Source organism: Rhinopithecus roxellana, chromosome 10 (genome assembly GCF_007565055.1).
Source record: "Rhinopithecus roxellana isolate Shanxi Qingling chromosome 10, ASM756505v1, whole genome shotgun sequence".
In the NCBI taxonomy this organism is placed as follows: Eukaryota; Metazoa; Chordata; class Mammalia; order Primates; family Cercopithecidae; genus Rhinopithecus; species Rhinopithecus roxellana.
The window spans coordinates 112,532,704-112,550,647 of record NC_044558.1 but is presented as its reverse complement, the minus strand read 5'-3'; the positions used below and the strand labels follow the sequence as shown (position 1 = coordinate 112,550,647).

The 17,944-nt window shown below is 33.0% G+C and overlaps 1 protein-coding gene across 1 annotated transcript in view; it reads left to right on the top strand.

Annotated features, from left to right (window-relative positions):
- The first annotated feature begins 1,135 nt into the window (after positions 1–1,135).
- MGAT4C (MGAT4 family member C) overlaps positions 1,136–17,944 on the top strand; it is a 900,286-nt gene continuing 883,477 nt past the window's right edge. The window contains exon 1 of the mRNA XM_030939721.1: positions 1,136–1,329. The gene's annotated coding sequence lies outside the window, so the exon portion shown is untranslated. The remainder of the gene's footprint in view (positions 1,330–17,944) is intronic.

Sequence of the window (17,944 nt, the reverse complement as noted above, 5' to 3'; positions counted from 1 at the left end):
CATGGAAGCAACAATTTGCTTACATGTCAAATAGCCGTAGAGTGTTACAGATCATCATGTTGAAAGCTATGGCAAGCATGAGATTGTTTTTATAGTCATCAGGGATTTTTTAATGTACATATTCTCATGGACTATGATGCTTTTAAGTGTGCTTTTTGATTATGTAGAAATTGTTTTGTATAACAAATACAAGTAAAGAAGTAGAACAAAACATTTTGCTAAACTTTCAGTGTTTGTGTATTGCCAATACACCTACTACAGTGTATTTGTGTTGTATCTCAAATCCAGAATATTATGAAAATTCTAAAAGAGTTTTCTAACTTAGAGAAAAAAACTATCATATCACAACATGTCACTGAAATGAAATCAACAGAATTCAAAATGGCTCATTTTTATTTAGAAGAGAAATGATTTATGAACCTTGGTTTTTTCTGGAATATCTTATTTTCTTGAGGAGGATATTCAAAGAGTCAATATTCACTTCCGTGGTCACATATTACAATTAGAAATTCGTCTTTTCTATTTCTATATAACTTCTGCATTTTGACTGACATCTAAAAATGATAACACTTCTCTGTGAATCTGCCTTAAAATAAGTGATTGTTAATAAAAATGCAAGTATTCATATTGAGACACTGCAACTTAAAACCTTCTGCATAATATAAATTACAACAAACTGTCTTTTGGACCCAAAGAGAAAATTTCCTATACATAAATGATTGATAAACTGAACAAAAGAGATACGATTTAATTTGCAAAGAGAAAACTTCAAATATTTCTGTCAGATAGAAGTGTATATAGCCTGATAGTGTGGATTCTAGACTACTTTGAAAAAAAGCAATAGTGAAAATGAATTTCATGCCAGCAGACGCTTTAAAAACTAGATTTAGCAGCAGTCACATTAGCTTAGATAATGGGAGAATTTTTCTTCATTGAAAATGCTCTCAGTCGCTTAAGAAGAACTTACTGAGGCAGCCTGCCATCTAGCTTTTTCACAGAAAAACAGGCTTGCAGACTGCAGATGAGAGAGTCTGGAGCAGAGACAATTTTAACTTAGCCATTCCTAATTTATCTCAAGCGTTTTCAATTCATCTTCACTGCTCTATGCACACAGGAACACCAGATTGCCATCCCTGGGGAACAGAATGCAACCCGGGATCTAGAGAGCTGTTACATTCCAAGAAATATTTAAATTGTGCTGATTTTCTTCTGGAGAACTGAGCCCAGGGAATGAAACTCTCCATCAAGTCATGGCTTTGCGGGCAATAGATCAGAGGATATTGCCAGTTTTCTAATGGATTATTGTTATCGGGCAGGTTTTCTTTGAAGGTACGTAGTTATTTTCTCAATTCATTACCCTCTCTTCTTTATCAGGTAATAATCTAATGAGCTAGGGATCCAAACCTGTAAAAAGAGAAAGATGTTAAGTAGTCAGTATTGACTGAAGAATGACACTTTATTGCTGCATGTTTATAGGTGAAATAATCAGCTTCCTTTACTAAAGATTAGTAGAATATAGTTTGAATTGCATTGTCAGCAAAAACAGAAAAAATCACAACAAAACCGTGCTGCAGGCTGCATTATCATAAGTTCATATTAATTCTCTTGAGGATTTTCCTTTTGTAGCTGCAACATATAGTGAAGAAAAATATGTACTTTGGAAACTCACTTACCCATACATATTTTTGAATCTTTTAAAGCTATCATAGTATTTTCTCTATATTTTCCCAAATACAAACTTTGTCTCAAATGCTTGTGTTTATTTTGGTACCATGGATGTGTATGATATATAAATATTTGAATGATGAAAGTATTTAATTTAAAGAAACTTCAGCAGAAGTATTTTTGATAATATTATGTAGATATACTTTGTTGCCTTACAGATGTTTATTTTTGAGTTTGAAAGGATTTTACTAAAATTGATTGCTACAGTTTGTTATTTATGCTACAAAATTATTATTTAACTTTGTTCTGTTAGTGAAAACCTCAATGCCTTTCACAGAAGTATAAGAACTGTTTAGCAAAGCAAAATGTTAAAAGCTGAAAAACTTCTGAATATCAACAGAGCCAAAAAAAGGGTAGAAAGCCTTATGCTAAGCTGAAATTTATCCTATTATACTTATGATATCTTAGAACAGCAAACGTGACTCTGTGTTTGTTTCTGAAAAGTTAAAGGCGTGTGTGTATGTTCTGTATCAGAGACAGAATGGGAGTGTAGAATAGAAAAGAAGCATCTAGTAACCACAGTTAGCTTATAAACATGTAGCATTAGGGCTTTTGAGCTTTTTTAATGTTTTATTATTGTGTGAATAGTCTCAGTGAACTCTATCATATTGTTGCTGTTTTTCCGTGTTAAAAATGACTATAAAAATGGTTAGAATAGCAGGTATATTTGACCTGGAGCATGGTGTACCTGCTGCTGTATTTGGACTGGAACACAAAGTTTGTGGTCCCTTCAGTGGGTTAATAACAGGCTCAAGAGAGGAAGTGGTGGCAAGCTTCACAAGAGCACTTGTTAAGTCTGTTCTAATTTCTTTGGAGCATTAGAAAGACTATTAGAAGAATAAGGAAAGAGAGAAGGATTGAGTCACCCAAATCGTAACTTTAAGTGCATTTTCTCTTTCCTCACAGGGATTGTAAAAGGCAAAAAATGGAAAAGAGAAAAGAGTATAGAGTCCTCAAAGAGTACTTTTAAGTGCTTCTTTTTTCATGAACTTTACAGGAATTGAGGAACACAGCCTTAAATTAAAGTTTCCCTACGGATTCCTCCATTTGGCAAGCTTTCTCTCCTTTGTGGAACCTTTTCCCTCCACTCACTTTAAAACATAAAAAAAGTGAGATTGCTCCCAGTTTGGTTTCTCCCCCAATAACTTGCAGCTCTAATTTAAATCTACAGAAGTGCACTCTCTGAAACTACATACACTCCTGAATGTCTTAGAGTTTTACAATTCCATGGCTTATGACTTTCAGAGGATACAGTGACTTCACATCCTCTCTCTCTCTTTTCTTTTTTTAAAAACTACAATTGACTTCTCTGAAAATCTCAACCAATGTGCTAAAAGAGGCACAAGTAGGAATAAAAGAAAGCATTTCAGGGAACATATTTCATGTTCTTTTAAAATCATACCAATGATGATACCAATGGATAATGAAATAGAGTCACTTCATGGGTATGGAGGAGTTAGAATAGAAGTTTAGCAATATATTGTTTAATTTGCCTTTTGAATGTTAGATGAATATAACAAAGCTGAAAATCAGGAGGGGAAGCTCCAGTTGTCAAAGTGCAATAAAATATTTTATATATCTGACCTCTTATTAACATTTTCTATCACAATAGTGTTAGTGTCTCTTGCCTCCCCATAGGATTCATTCACCTACCCAGCCATTGAAATCTGCTCACCTTCCAGGTTTAGTACTAAAACTTACTTTGCCTCATCTTATTGTGAGTTTATTACCAAATATATTACCATAATTTCATTTTATTAGTTGCTGTTAAATAACATTTATTGAGTGCCCATGATATGTTTGTTGCTTCCAAGCAACATGTAGGAAAAAAATATGTAATGGTATTCTCTCCCAAATCAGCAAGTTTATTAATATTTCAGGACCTCTAATTGGTACACACAGAGGGAGGAAATGAAGCCTGACTCTTTAGTTGCTGCTTATGTGCATGTGAGGCATGAAATATCCTATATTCAGTCAATGACTTGCATTCATCTTTACAGAGGATTCCAGACTGATCATCAAGTTGTTTTCAAATTCTCCTTTAACTATATTTCATATATCAAAGTGTTATAGTCGACAGAAAATAGGATTGATGATAAGACAAACTAAGTTTAAATCTGTTAAGCTAGTTTGTTTAATTGATCTCTATACACCTCTGTCTCATTATGTGTATAATGCCACCAGTGGTATCTTCCTTTTACATGCTTGTGGGTAGTGGGGATCACATACATTAAATAACAAATACATAGTTTGTGCATAGCATATGCTCAATAAATGGTACATATTTTTGAATATATTTTTTCACATATTTTCCCATAAGGATGTTCTATTTGAAATTAATTTGACTCTTTAATGATGTGTGTGTGATTGTGTGTGTGTGTGTTTGTGTGTGTGTGTGTATGTGTGTGTGTGGAGGGGGATTTTGGCTGTGTACATGTGTATTATCACATGTCTATTTAGCAGTTTCAGTAATAAAAATAATGCATTGAGCATGTGGGTACTGTTTGCAATTAAAGAACCTATGGATAGTTATACATAGATAAAATTGAAAAGTGACTAGTTTGGGAAATCACTTGGCATGTTCTATATGGTTATCTAATAGCTAAATTATCAACCATAATTTGCCAGAGAAAGGAGAGAGAACTATTCCTCATTTCCTACTTTTACATTTCCCCAAAGGATATGAAAATAGAAGACAAGACAATAAATCCTGTTGCTCATTATGCTGTGCCATTTGCCCTTTTCATTTGCATTTTATTTTGATACAGTGGCTTATCTAGTGATATGGCCTTAGATTCTAACTGCACAGAGCAGTTCAAGCATACCAATCCATCCCTCAAGGAACAAAGCAAATATATGAAGACCCTTATTAAAATAAGAGACAGCTTCTGCTTTGAAAAAATGCTAAACATTTTTTAATGAGAGTAAAACTGTCAAATGTGAATGTTCAATTCAGCGAGATGTTGACCTTAACTGTGAATGTAAATCTTTACCAAAATAGTATCCATGCTATAGAAACTGTTTTTATTGGGTCTCAAGACTATTGAAAAATTCTACATCTGAATTTCTCAGATGCATCTCATATTAAGTTAAAAATATACAGAAAAATTCCTTAAGATTCTGAGTTATATGGGAAGATAAATTAAACACAACACATGTCTGTCTTTAATTTTTGTATTGATATTTGGAAACACATTGATATTTGGACAATTTTGGAAATAAAATTTTGTGCATGTTTCCAAATATCAATACAAAAAGTAAAGACAGACATGTGTTATGTTGAATTTATCTCTGTACAAAAGGGAACCACCAACTAATTGTTTTGAAAGTGCATTACAGGGAAGTATCTAGCATATCCTAGCTAGGGCAAAATGTGGACACAAAAGCAAGTACCTGCTGATGAACAATTTGAGTTTGTTTTTATTTTCTTTAGAGTCAGTGTCTGTTGACAGTGCCAATCCTGCCTTAAACCTACAAATACCCACCTACACACCAATAAAGAGACATTTTAGGCATCTGACTTCACTTCTAAAAAGATTCTTGAAGTTTTTATATTATTTTTGGATATTTTGACCCAATGCTTAAGGAGATTAAAGCCTATGTTATAATTTCAGCTGTGTTTCCTAATCTGTAAAGGTGTGCATGTGTGTGTGTGGTGGTTGGGGGAAGCAGACGGTAGGTGATCATCATATTCATGTGGTGATATTGATCAAATGACAAAATGTCACAAAATACTATTATATGGCCTTGTAAAGCAGTAAAAAAATAGCAATGGTTATTGCTTCTATCATAACATCACCAGATCCAGGTCCACCCCGATGTTGAGTTTGCTGTTATTTAGTTTGATTTTCAGACTTTGCTTGTGGTCACAGATTTGTGCTCACCTACTTTCTTCTTCTGTCCATGGCTAACTGCAGGCAAATATTTCCATAATGTTAAACTGTACCCCTTTGACCCAAAGTTAGAATTAAATGCTTTGGCTTGGCCACTAATCCCTTGAGCCATTTTTCCCTCAGGAAATTATCTATCTATCTATCTATCTATCTATCTATCTATCTATCTATCTGTCTATCTATCTATTGACATATCTATATCTATATCTATCTATCTCTATCTATAGATATATCTATAAGTATATAGATAGATAGATAGAGATATATTTAAATTTTAAGATCTGGAAGCAACCTAGGTATCCATCGTTGGATGAATGGATAAAGAAAATGTGTTATATAAACACAGTGAAATACTATTCAGCATTAAAAAAGAAAGAAATTCGGTCATTTGTGACAATATGGATGAACCTGAGGACATTATGCTAAGTAAATTAAGCCAAACAAATTTGTAATGGGAAAGCAAATCTCTAAATTGAGTGATTCTCTCAATTTATGTATAGTATCAAACAAATGGTAAAGGAGGCACTAGGAAAATACTGGTTCACTTATCAGGTGTACCTTCCTCAGGCTTCCAGAACACAGGCTGCTAACTACTTTTTGCAAAAACAAACAAACAAACAAAACAAAACAGGCAGAAAAGGTGGTTTGAATTGTGTCTCCCTAAATTTCATATATTGAAGACTTAACCTCCAGTATCTCAGAATGTGACTATATTTGCAGATAGGTTCATTAATAAGGGAATTAAATTGAAACGAAGTCAAGTAGGCCCTCATCCAATAGGACTGGTATCCTAAGAAGAGGGATTGTGGACACAGACTTACACAGAGGAAAGAACATGTGAAGACACAGGAAGAAGATGGACATCTACAAGCCAAGAAGCGAGGCCTGAGAAGACTACAACCCTGCTGACACCTTGATTTCAGACTTGTAGCCTTTCAATTTTAAGAAATAAACTTCTGTTATTTAAACCACCCAGTCTGTAGTACTTTGTTATGGCGGTCCTAGCAAAGTAATACAATAAATGTTTTGACTTTGTAGGCCACATAAGATTCTGTTGCATATTATTCTGTGTTCTCTTTCTCCTCCCTCTCTTTCACTCTTAAAAATGTAAAAGTTAGTCTTAGACCAAATTTGGCCAAAGAGCATAAGTTATCCTCTCCTAGGATATTCAGGGACTTTCAAAGCCTTTCAAAGTTTGATCAAATTTCCTACTTTGGTAAGGTGTTTTCTAAATTTTCTAAACTTCCATATTATGACACAAGATAGTCTAATATACAAATGGCAGCAATTATTTTTAGCCTAAAAAATGTAACTAGACCTATTTCTTCTATCAATGTACCTCCAACAATCTCAATTTGATGTAAATATGTACCTCAGGATTTTAAGTTCACTGTTAATGTACACTTAAAAGTTTCAGTGTTAAAATGATATATGGAAAAAAAACATCATAACGTATTTTTATGTTGAATACATTCTGTGAAGTAAATACTGTTACTAAACATGTGTTTTCTCATGTTTATTCTACTAGCAACCTTCCAGAGTACTTCCTATTATAATCATTTTACTGATGTGGAAATCAAGAAAGATGAGGCAACTGTCCATGATTACTTCGCATAAGTAGATTATGTGGTTAGCTAAGGTTTGGGTCAGAATCTTTGTCCCACAATCTCACATTTAACCAATATACTATAATGGCTCTCAAACCATGGCAGAGTTTTATGTTTACTGTAAGAAAAGCTATAAAAATGTAGAAAAATATGTATCACATAGCACTGTAAGTGAAAAACAGGGGAGATAATATGGTGCTTATTTTAATCTCATTTACATGTTTAGGTAAATCACAGGAATGATGCCACTCTAGTTAATTATATGATTTCTGTTTGTCTTTTCTCATAGAGTATGTGATTTATCTTTTTAGTACCTTTTTTCTTCAAAATATTTTGGTGAATGAGTATAGATAAATAAGTCAGACTTATCATAGAATATCTAAAGAATAAAATGGTATAATTTGAAAGTTACAAAAATTTTGTATTTAATTTTGCAAGTAAATAAGTTCATATGTAGTTTAATAGCTCACGTTATGTAAAGAAATAGTGAATAGGCCAAACGGACAAGTAGTTATAAATATTCTAATATACAGGGAGTAGACTTGAATGGTTTTGTGGAGGGACATGTCTGAGGGAAATCTTTGCCAGGTGGTAATTCTGCTTTGATTTGAAGAAGCATATGATGTTGTGTAAATTCCTGGGTTTTCCTTTTTAAGTTCAGTGATGCATCTGATGTGCCTACAGTATTTTTTGTAGAACTGAGTTTTATTTTATTGCCAAATTTGAATTTGTTAGAACATCTTTGAAAAGTAGGCCAGCACCCCCATGCAATATAAGTACAGTTGATCTACTTCATAAATTATTTTTCTGTCACCTCATTTTCACAATAGAATCTTTGTGATATTGTCAGATTCCCATATCCAATACAAGAAATATAATCATCATAAAGAGAAGGATTGTCAATCACCTGCCCAAATCAAGCAATGTAAATAAACAGTCTTAATAATTCCAGATTTTAATTGTAATATCTATCATGCCATTAAGATATATGCCTGTGCATATGTAGAAACTTAATAAAACTCTGTTATTGTTTAGAAAACTGTTTTAATAAATCCTGTTATATTAGTCCTTAGTAGGCTCCTGGACACAGGAGAACAACACCAAAGCAATATTTCTTTAGCTATTTTTATTTGGACACGTGGATAACTATGTACATTAAATTGCAATGAAATTATTTTTATTTAATATGAATTTAGATTTACTATCTCTAGAACGATTTTGTGTTCATGTGAGTAGAGATGTAAATGTGTATGTGTGAGGGTGTTTATATACACATCGGTGTCATGCGTGTTTGTGTTTTTTCCAAGCCTTACTCACAGGAGATTGAAAAGTAGATTTTTAGTCTACAGGAAGAATATTGAGAAGTATCTTCTTATCCCATCACAAATAGACCCTGAAGTGTATAGAATCTGGAACATTAGATGCCCTGTGGTTTATCTCTGACATCCTCCCTCTACATAGTATTGTTCCTCACAAAATGATTCGAGCTTTAGAAAATTATCTACCACGGATTTTTCTTTCTTCTTTTCGATTATTATTGTGGGTTCAAGGTTGAGAATACTGACGGAAAATGGATATCTTTATGAGAATAGGTAGAATTTACATGTAGAAATGAAGATTAACATGGCAAATTATTGAAAAAGGCATACTCTTCATGGGTTGCCAATGAGGGTCGGCAGGGGTGGGGGGGGGGCGCTGGATCTTGAAAATCAAGTTGGAATGGGAGAAATGCCCATTAAAAATCTTTCTGAGCATTTGAGTTATTATATAGTCTCCTTTGACCTTGAGATCATTTGTATTTAGCATTAGTTTCAAGTCTTGTTTTTATTTTAAAACTCCTTCTAATTATCTTTAAACCTTTAGTAAATACCCACATAGGGCATGAGGTAGAGGTTCTATGGAAACGTAGAGTGGGGCTGCAATTGCACACAAAACCTTCACAGCTCCTCTTTAGGAGGGTAACTAGAAAGCAGAGGCCTGAGGTGTAGATATCCGCGTCTACCTGTCACAAGTTTGTTTGTTTCATTAGGAGCCATCTTGTAATATAGAGGCAGAATGCAATAGAGCATGGTCTTACATAGGCTAAGAGAAGCTGGCTTTCATAAAACATGAGTAATCTCTAGGTCTAACCATTCTGTAGTTTGGGCCTATAGAGTTGGCAGGGACTTGGGAGATACATACAGACACAAACAACACTATACACACTAATCTCTTAGGAAACAATGATTATTTTTAAAGATAGTATTCACTAAATCTGCATTAAAGGAAAAATCTGCCCATATGTACACATAGATAGAGTCATGGATAGACAGACACTTAGATACATACATACTTAGAGACCAATACATACAGCCTTATGGGTACCCAAACAGAGACAGGCTGATAAACACATGTGGTGACAGAATAACAGATAGAAATTAAAAATGGGATAGGAATAGTCAGACCCCATAACAGGGGCAAGCAAACTAAAAGACAGTGTGAAACATACCACAGAGAGAGATGGATGGATAGACAGGTAGACAAGCACAAATGGGCATACAGGGGCAGAAAGAGATGGATGGACTGACAAGAGGGACAGTGAGACTCAGGCTCAAGTTCAAATATGGGCAGATAGGTTCAGTAATTAATAGGCAACCCAACATAGATATAGACATGGGCATATGTGTATATACTTGCATTATTCTTTCACAGGAATTTTACCCTATATGTTCATGAGGTAAAATTCAGTAATAAACCATTTTCTTCGTTTATTAAGGATACTTCTAAAGTATATCCAGCAATGCATTTTTTTATTATATAAATGTAAAAAAAAATCTGTATGTATGTAAACATGCCTTGTAATTTCCCTTCATTTTATCTAGTACTGCTGTCTTTGGGTAAGAAAAACAAATAAAATAGTCAAGTTATTGTAAGTTTGCTGTTGAAATGTTACCATAAGGTCTTTTCAAGCTCTGTAATGTAAGAGACAAGTCAGAAAAGAAATTGATCAATTTTCTTTCTCCAGTATAAGCAACGACAATTATAAAACAAACAAAAGAACAAAACACTTGTGCCTCCAAAACATTATTAATGTCAAAACCATTATTGCAGTTCTTAGTCTTTTTGCTATAGGTCACTGAAATCATTTCTAAGTTATGAATACACTTGATATTTTTTGTTTAAAATAAGATGAGGAAAACAGAGAAATACAGAATACTCCCAAGATTGCATGAAATTTTAAAGCTTGAATGAATATATATTGGACCTTAAATTTTGTAGAAAATTTTAACTATTGCATTATATTTAACTTTGGATTTACTTGAAATAGTTACTCAGTCTTTCAAATGTTTTACAATTATAAGAATATTTATAGGATGATAAAGCCTAGTAGTTGTTTAGGAGCTACTTTTAGAGATTTGGAAGGATGTATAGACTATATAATTAAATGCATATGTTAAATAATATCATTAGAAAATATATTGCGGGGAGTAACTACATGGAATTTGTAACCATCCTTTCTTTTCAATGACAGGTGAACATAATCAGCCAGTATAAAACAATTTCTCATATTATGTAAAATCTACTATTGTGTATTACATATGATACTTGAAATTAAGGCAAACTAAGAATTGGGATTTGTGTTTTGCTATGAAGTTACTCTTGGGTGAGGCAACAGACAAAAGTTTCCATTTTTTATTAATATCTAAAAAGTATAAATGTGTATATAATATACCTCCCTTTAAATAGCTCTGTTGAGGTATAATTTACATACCATAGAATTTTTTAAACATATAAGTCAACAACTTTTGGCAAATTTATATTGTGTACAACTATCACTGCAATCCAGGTTTAGAATATTTTCATAATCCCAGAAAGAATCCACATATCCACTTACAGTCCTCTCATTTCTCACCCAAGGCAACTGCCAGTCTACTTTTAGTCTCTCTATCTTTGCTTTTTTGGACGTTTCACGTAAATAGAATCATACAACATGTAGTCTTCTGTGTCTTGCTTCTTTTGCTTAGCATAATGTTTTTAGGATCATCATACTGTAGCATCATTTCATCTCCCAATAGCATCCCATTCTTTGTACATGCCAAATTTTCTTCATCCATTAACTAGTTCATGTACATATGGTTTGTTTTGGGGGGCTACTTTCTGTGATTGTGCACTCTCAAGGAGTGAAGATGGTACTTATTTTCCTAGAATTTCTATTAACCTGAATGTGTGTTTGAAAACCAACTAATGTTCAAGTTAATTTACTCTGTGTCGATATTTGTGAAAGTCATTTTTAAAAGTTAAGAATAAAGCACACAAAACAAATTTTTAAAAGTTTGTTAGGAAAATATATTAAGATTATGCATAATGTTATATTCTAGCCTGGTAAGATAAGATTGCCTATTTTAGATATAAATTACCTTACTTGTTTAACATATCTCAGAGTAAAAATATAAATGATAAACATAAAATCTAGGTAAAATTATTTATTATTTTGCTTGTTTCCTGTTTAAAATGAAAAAGTTATTTTCTCTTAAAAATGTGATGTTTTCTGATTGAATAAGCTATTATAGACATATAAAAATCTACAGATAATTAGCTTTACCATATTTTATTCATAACAGATTTTCCATTTTAAATGCATTTGATTCTATTTCTACAAATTTTCTACATTTAATTTTTCCTACTACCATTAATTACTAAGTGAAAGCTCAAGTTAGTCTTCTAAATTTTTATCTTTAGAGATCCCTAATCTAATGGAAAAAAATGGGTATATATTTCCAAATCATGTAGACAGCTGAGGCTAATTATAAGTTAGCCTACTTATTGATAGGGTTTCTATCATGTTTTAAGTTACTGGTTTCCCAGAAAGCATACTAACTTTTTTCAAGTTTATACTTCATGATAATTTTTCTGCTTATTTATTTACTTGTGATTAATTAACATGGTATGATGCCTTTATACATATTTGACTTTGAAATTGTCAACTTGTATATAAAGCAAAACTTATTTGACTTTTAAATGAATTTTTTTCTGCCACGTTTTTTATCTATATCAGACAATCAAACATATGATTTACTACAACACTTTCTTTCTATTTGTTTAAGTGTGATAAATGCATGTCTTTCCAAGGCATTTTTCTTTTGTTGAACTCTTAAGTATACATTTCTCTAAGTGTCATTGTTTGTTTTTATTTTTCTATATTTGCTCTATCAGGACAGTTTCATTCATTGTCACATTTTCGACTTCATCTAAATCTACAACTACACTCATGACTTTTTCCCTTTGATTCTGACCTGGTAGTTATTGTTCAATATCCAACAGATATTGTGTTTACAGGAAAATACTACTGAGAAAAACTCAGTAGGAAATATTCAGGAAAGTGTAAAGAAAAAGTAGTGTCTCCTTTGTTTGTTGAGAGAATACTAATATTTGTCCATTTTATAAGGTTTTTGACCATGTGCATTGTTGCACCAGAAACAAAAAGATTTTGCATTCTAATTAAATGCTCCATCTCCTATCTTTGTTCTCATGGATGCCATAAAATCAACGTGATCTCTCCCTGCTGCTAATATGGCCAGGCTTTACTCGGTTCAATTAAAATGATTGTAGGTAGGAGATCTCATACTAAAGCAGTTTTGCAATAAATAGAAATAAATATCTCGTGTCTGAAATGTTTTTGTTGTGATCTTATAAGTGATATCATTCAATTTTTTCTGTGTGTCTATTAATATATGAATTGATTTTCCTAAGGAAAATTAAGTACCATATTATTTCTGTTATGTTAGAAGAATGGGGGATTAGTAGCAGAGATGTCTAGAAAGCTTCTTTAATTGACTTTACAATCACTCTTTTTGAACAAAAAAAATTTATTTTTCTTTGTATTTTAGACAAATATACATAGGCTAAAATTATGAAAGCACAAGTATAACATTATACTTCAGAAGATTTAGTGGAACCTCCCCCCATTTCCCTTGTGTTTCAGTTTAACTGGATCGCTAATTCCCAGGAGGACTCGAAGAGTGCTGTAATATATCGGCCTAAGGAGAATCATATGCACTCACGTACATGAACTCTCTCATTCCCAGTCATGCCTACCCTCAATGAACCATGATTCCTGTTGAATTTTTTAAATTATAACTGTTACATTCTCATGGATAAAAATTTCAATGAACTGTTTTGAGTAAAAGAACATTTGCTCTCAGTTTTTGTTTTGCAAGGTGCCTTTAAACAAAAAGATTATGACGGCATCATTGAAACATGGACGTATCAATAATACTTTGGGTAGAATTTTTAAATTAACTTTAATAATGATTTAAATTGCCATATTTGTAAAATGGGGTCAACACCTACACTAGACTTTTGAGAGTCCTCAATTGCAGCCAGTTTGTATAACCTAATCCTTCTCTGTCTCTCACCAGATCAGCATGAAATAAATGTGATCTCATGACTTAAACTAAGCCCTGGAATCTGGAGTAGCATCATGAAAACTCTAATCAGTTTTGGATGCCTATGCTGGGGAGTCATGTAACGCAGGAAGTCGGTAGCCATTAATGGCCTATGTGCAAATGAGGCAGGGCAAAACAGTTTAAAGAGAGCAATAGAGTAGAGGGAAGTTCAAGAAAGAGGTTGATGAGGTATCCCACAATTACGAAGCTGTAAGGGAGATGCAGTAAGAGTGTGAGGAGCTTGCTGGGTCCTGGATACACTCGCTTTCTGCTGGATTCTGGGAGACATCTAGTATTCTGGTGTCACCTCAATTGATCTGAAGTAGGCTCTTAGCACTATTGCCAATCACGGTAACTGTCCTCATACTACAGTCTCTTTTGGAGAAAATTATTTTATTTTCTTTCCTTTTTAATCTCCAAGACCCCTTATTTTCATGCTTTTTTTTTCTTTGTTTGTTTTAGTTCGAGGAGACATTTTTTATTTCACCTCCGAATATATAAACTTTTGTTCACTTGCATCAGCCAAGGGGCACTGTAGTATCACACTGTTGTAAGCTTGTAAAAAGCTCAGTTTCTAGAGCCAGTGATGATAACTTTAAATCGAGCTCCATCATTTACTAGAACGACGTATTTTATGTCTTTAAATATTCTGTCAATGACCCAGATAAGTAAAATTAAATATTCTTCATGATGGTGTTTTCATTTTTCCGTGTATTTCCTACAAATGTGTCTGTGTATACTGAAGCTCTTATGTGATATATAGTCATTACCGTTTTATCTTCAATGTTGCTGGTATCCATTAATGTTATAACGGGCTCTGATTTGTCTCAGTTAATAGTTTCGGCCTAAATATATACTTGGTTGTTATTGATACAGCGAACTCTGCTTCTTTACTTTTAAATTGTCTATATCTCTGCACATTAAAAAATTATATGAATCACTTTGCATCAGGTTTATCTTATATATAGCAAAGATTTAGGATGGCTTTGTGATATCTGAAAAGTTTTTTCTTTAAAAATTATCTTACTGACTCACATTTACGAATTTGAGAAATGTTCATGAGCTCCATCTATTTTGGATATTGGTAATAATTAGAAAAGTCAGTATTCCACATACTTCCTGATTTCTTACCCTCTTTCCTCAAACCTTGGTGTTTACATCACTTCTATATTTAGGCATTAAGTACATACCTTCTATTACTTCACCCAAAACCTCACATTAGTTTGAATCTTGCAGCTATAGATAAATGTATAAATTCCTTCCTACTCTAGAGGTTTTTCTAGTCGTTTTTGATTGACTCATGTTGATCTTTGCTACTTAGATCAGAAACAGTTTATGAAAATATTTCTTGTGTATTCAAAATCTTTTATTGCTTTTATTCTTAAAAGATTATTTAACTCAATATAAATTCCTTGGGTCATAGTTCATTCCCTTGAGCATTTTGAAGGTATTTTTCCATTTTAATCTAGCAGTAAAGGCTCTACAAAAGAATTCCAAGATTGGATTTTTTCCCTCTTGTTAATTTCAGTATTAAAAACTTGTATTTTCTATTTTCTTCTCTCTCTCTCTCTCTCTCTTTTTTTTTTTTTGCCTGGCTGTCTAAAGCATTTTCTGAATTAGAATTCATGTTTGATATCACACAAACTTACTGAGATACGTTCAGTGTTGACAGCGTGGGACCTTTTTTTCCCCCCCTCTGGGACATGACACTTCTTTTCAAGGTGCAGATTCAAGCCTTTTTATTTTTATTTTTATTTTTATTTTTATTTTTATTGGATTACGGTAGTTGCATCTCATCTGCAGGGGTTACTTTCCTTTCCAAGACCCCCAGTAGATGCTTAAACAGTAGATAGTTTTCCATCTATATACACACCTTTTCCATCTTAACTATCATGTACTGTAGCCATAACTTTTGCAGTTTAAGAAAACTAGTACAAATTTATTTTTCCTTATTCACAATCTACAAATGGAGGATTCATTCTTAACCTAGATCTTAGCAATCTAAACATGCAATTTACTTTTTTCTTATAACGTAGAAAACTTTGACTTTTTCCCTTTAAAAATCACTTTGCAGCTTCCTTTTGGCATAGTCAAATTACCAGCATCTCTACTTTTGTGCTTTGGGGCTATTTTTAAACCAAGTGAGATTTACTTGAACACATGCACTACAATATGCCAGGATCAATCTGATAAGATTTGACTGCCACTGAGATGATCTGAGACAGCCACTCAGAGACTAATGGGCAGGTGAGCATGGGTACCTTGAACTAAGAGATGATTCATGTTCTGGGTAGGATGGAGCAGGACAGTGGAAGATTTCATCATGCTACTTAAAACATAGGCAATTTAAAACTTACACATTGTTTATTTCTGGAAATTTCTATTTAATATTTTCAAACCGTGGTTGACCATGAGCAACTGAAACCCCGCGTAAGTGAGGATTACTATATAAACTTTTTAATACTATTAGTTTTGTTTTATTATTTACATTTTATTCCCTGAGAATGCACTTACACAAATGTTAGCTCTCCTTATCTGTTTCACTTCTACTGTTTTCTCCATATCACTTATTAACCTTTTTAAAAAAAATAGATAAAATGTTTTCTTTCTTTAACCTGTATTTTTTTTCTGTGTTCCTTTTGATTATTTTTTTGCTTCTCTGTTTTTTTTTTTTTATGTCTATCATTTTCTCCTTAATCCCTTTTAACTCTCTTTAAAAATCGTATTTTTTATTTTTGCCCATTTTCTCTCCTGGATATCTTTTTTTGATACTTTTATGATTGTATTTTACTCTTTCCCTGAGCTTTGCCAGACAATATGACAATTATCGTCGTTGTTTTCTTATGTGTTCCAAGAGATGGTGACATTCTGATTTGTGTTTATGCCCTATAGACATAATTGTCTGGTTTTTTTTTTTCTGTAAAATTAAAATTTTCAGTAAAAATTAACAGATAATTACACGAAATTAATGGAAATTGTTTGGTTACCCACTCTGAGGCAAAAATTGCGTAGTGTGGTTTACTTATTTTCTTTAGCTATTCTTTTGCTATAGTTTCCCTTCTCTTTTTAAAAATTATAGATTGCATTTGTGTTGATTTTTACTTATTTTATAGACATTTAGATACCCTAAATTATTAAGTTGCAAGTAAGTCCTGTAGGTGAGTGTCCAGGACTGTGTCCCAGGCTAGGCAGAAATTTACTTTTGAGGGGCCTGGAGAGGTGGCTCCTGCCTCCAATTCCAGCAACTCAGGAGGCTAAGGCAGGAGGATCGCTTGAGGTCAGAAGTTTGAGACCAGCATGAGCAAGATAGTGAGACTCTGTCTCTACAAAAAATGTTAAAAAAAATTAAAAATAAAAAAAAATAAAATAAAAGCCCACACTGGTAGCATACACCTGTAATTCTAGCTACTCTGGAGGCTGAAGCAGGTGAACCGCTTGAGCCCAGGAGTTCAAGATTGAAGTGAGCTATGCCCTAACTTAGTTTTAATACAAATGTAATTTTGTTCTTGATTTCTTTTCTTAATTAATGGTTTTGGATAATTTATTTGAAAAAAAAAAAAAAAAAGAAAAACAAGCGAGTGAGAGGGAGAAATGCCAAGTGAAAGCTATGTTGAGGCAAAGGGATTCTAGTTTGAGCCTGAGTTGTGGTTTGAGCCTTCTATGGTTAGAAGTCAGACTTATCGGGGGAGTGGGTAAGTGTGAAAGACAAGTGGACCGACTCAACTAGGACCTATTGGTATGAGGGGCTGAAGGGAGAAGTCAGTTGTGGTTGACACTGATCTTCTAAACTGTATTTCCAAAGTTGCATCATGATGTACCAGGTTCTTAGCAATCTGGTCTGGACTTACCAGCCATTCCATTACTCGTTTGCAGGAATGATGTTAAAACAGCATGATGTCTTTTACATATATTCTACCTTTTTCCAGTGAAGTATTTTTGTTTATAAAGATCCATTCTTTTAGAATATTCTTCCTTCCATCTTACTAAAGTTGTACGCATAACTCAAGATTCTTGTCAAATATTACAGCGTTCATCAAATTTACAAAAACATTATTTTTCATCCCTTACAATTTTATCACACTTTTTGTACCTCGTTTATGTTACTTATGTCATTTAACTGTGTATTATGCTAACGGTATTCATTATATCTTCCTCAGAAAGAGCTCTCCTGATGCTCCACTTTAGATCACACCCAATCTGTCTGTTATCCTTTTACCTCATCATATACAAATTACAGTTATGGTTTTATTTTGTAATTATGTCTGTCTTCCCATTAAATTATAAGTTCTAATTG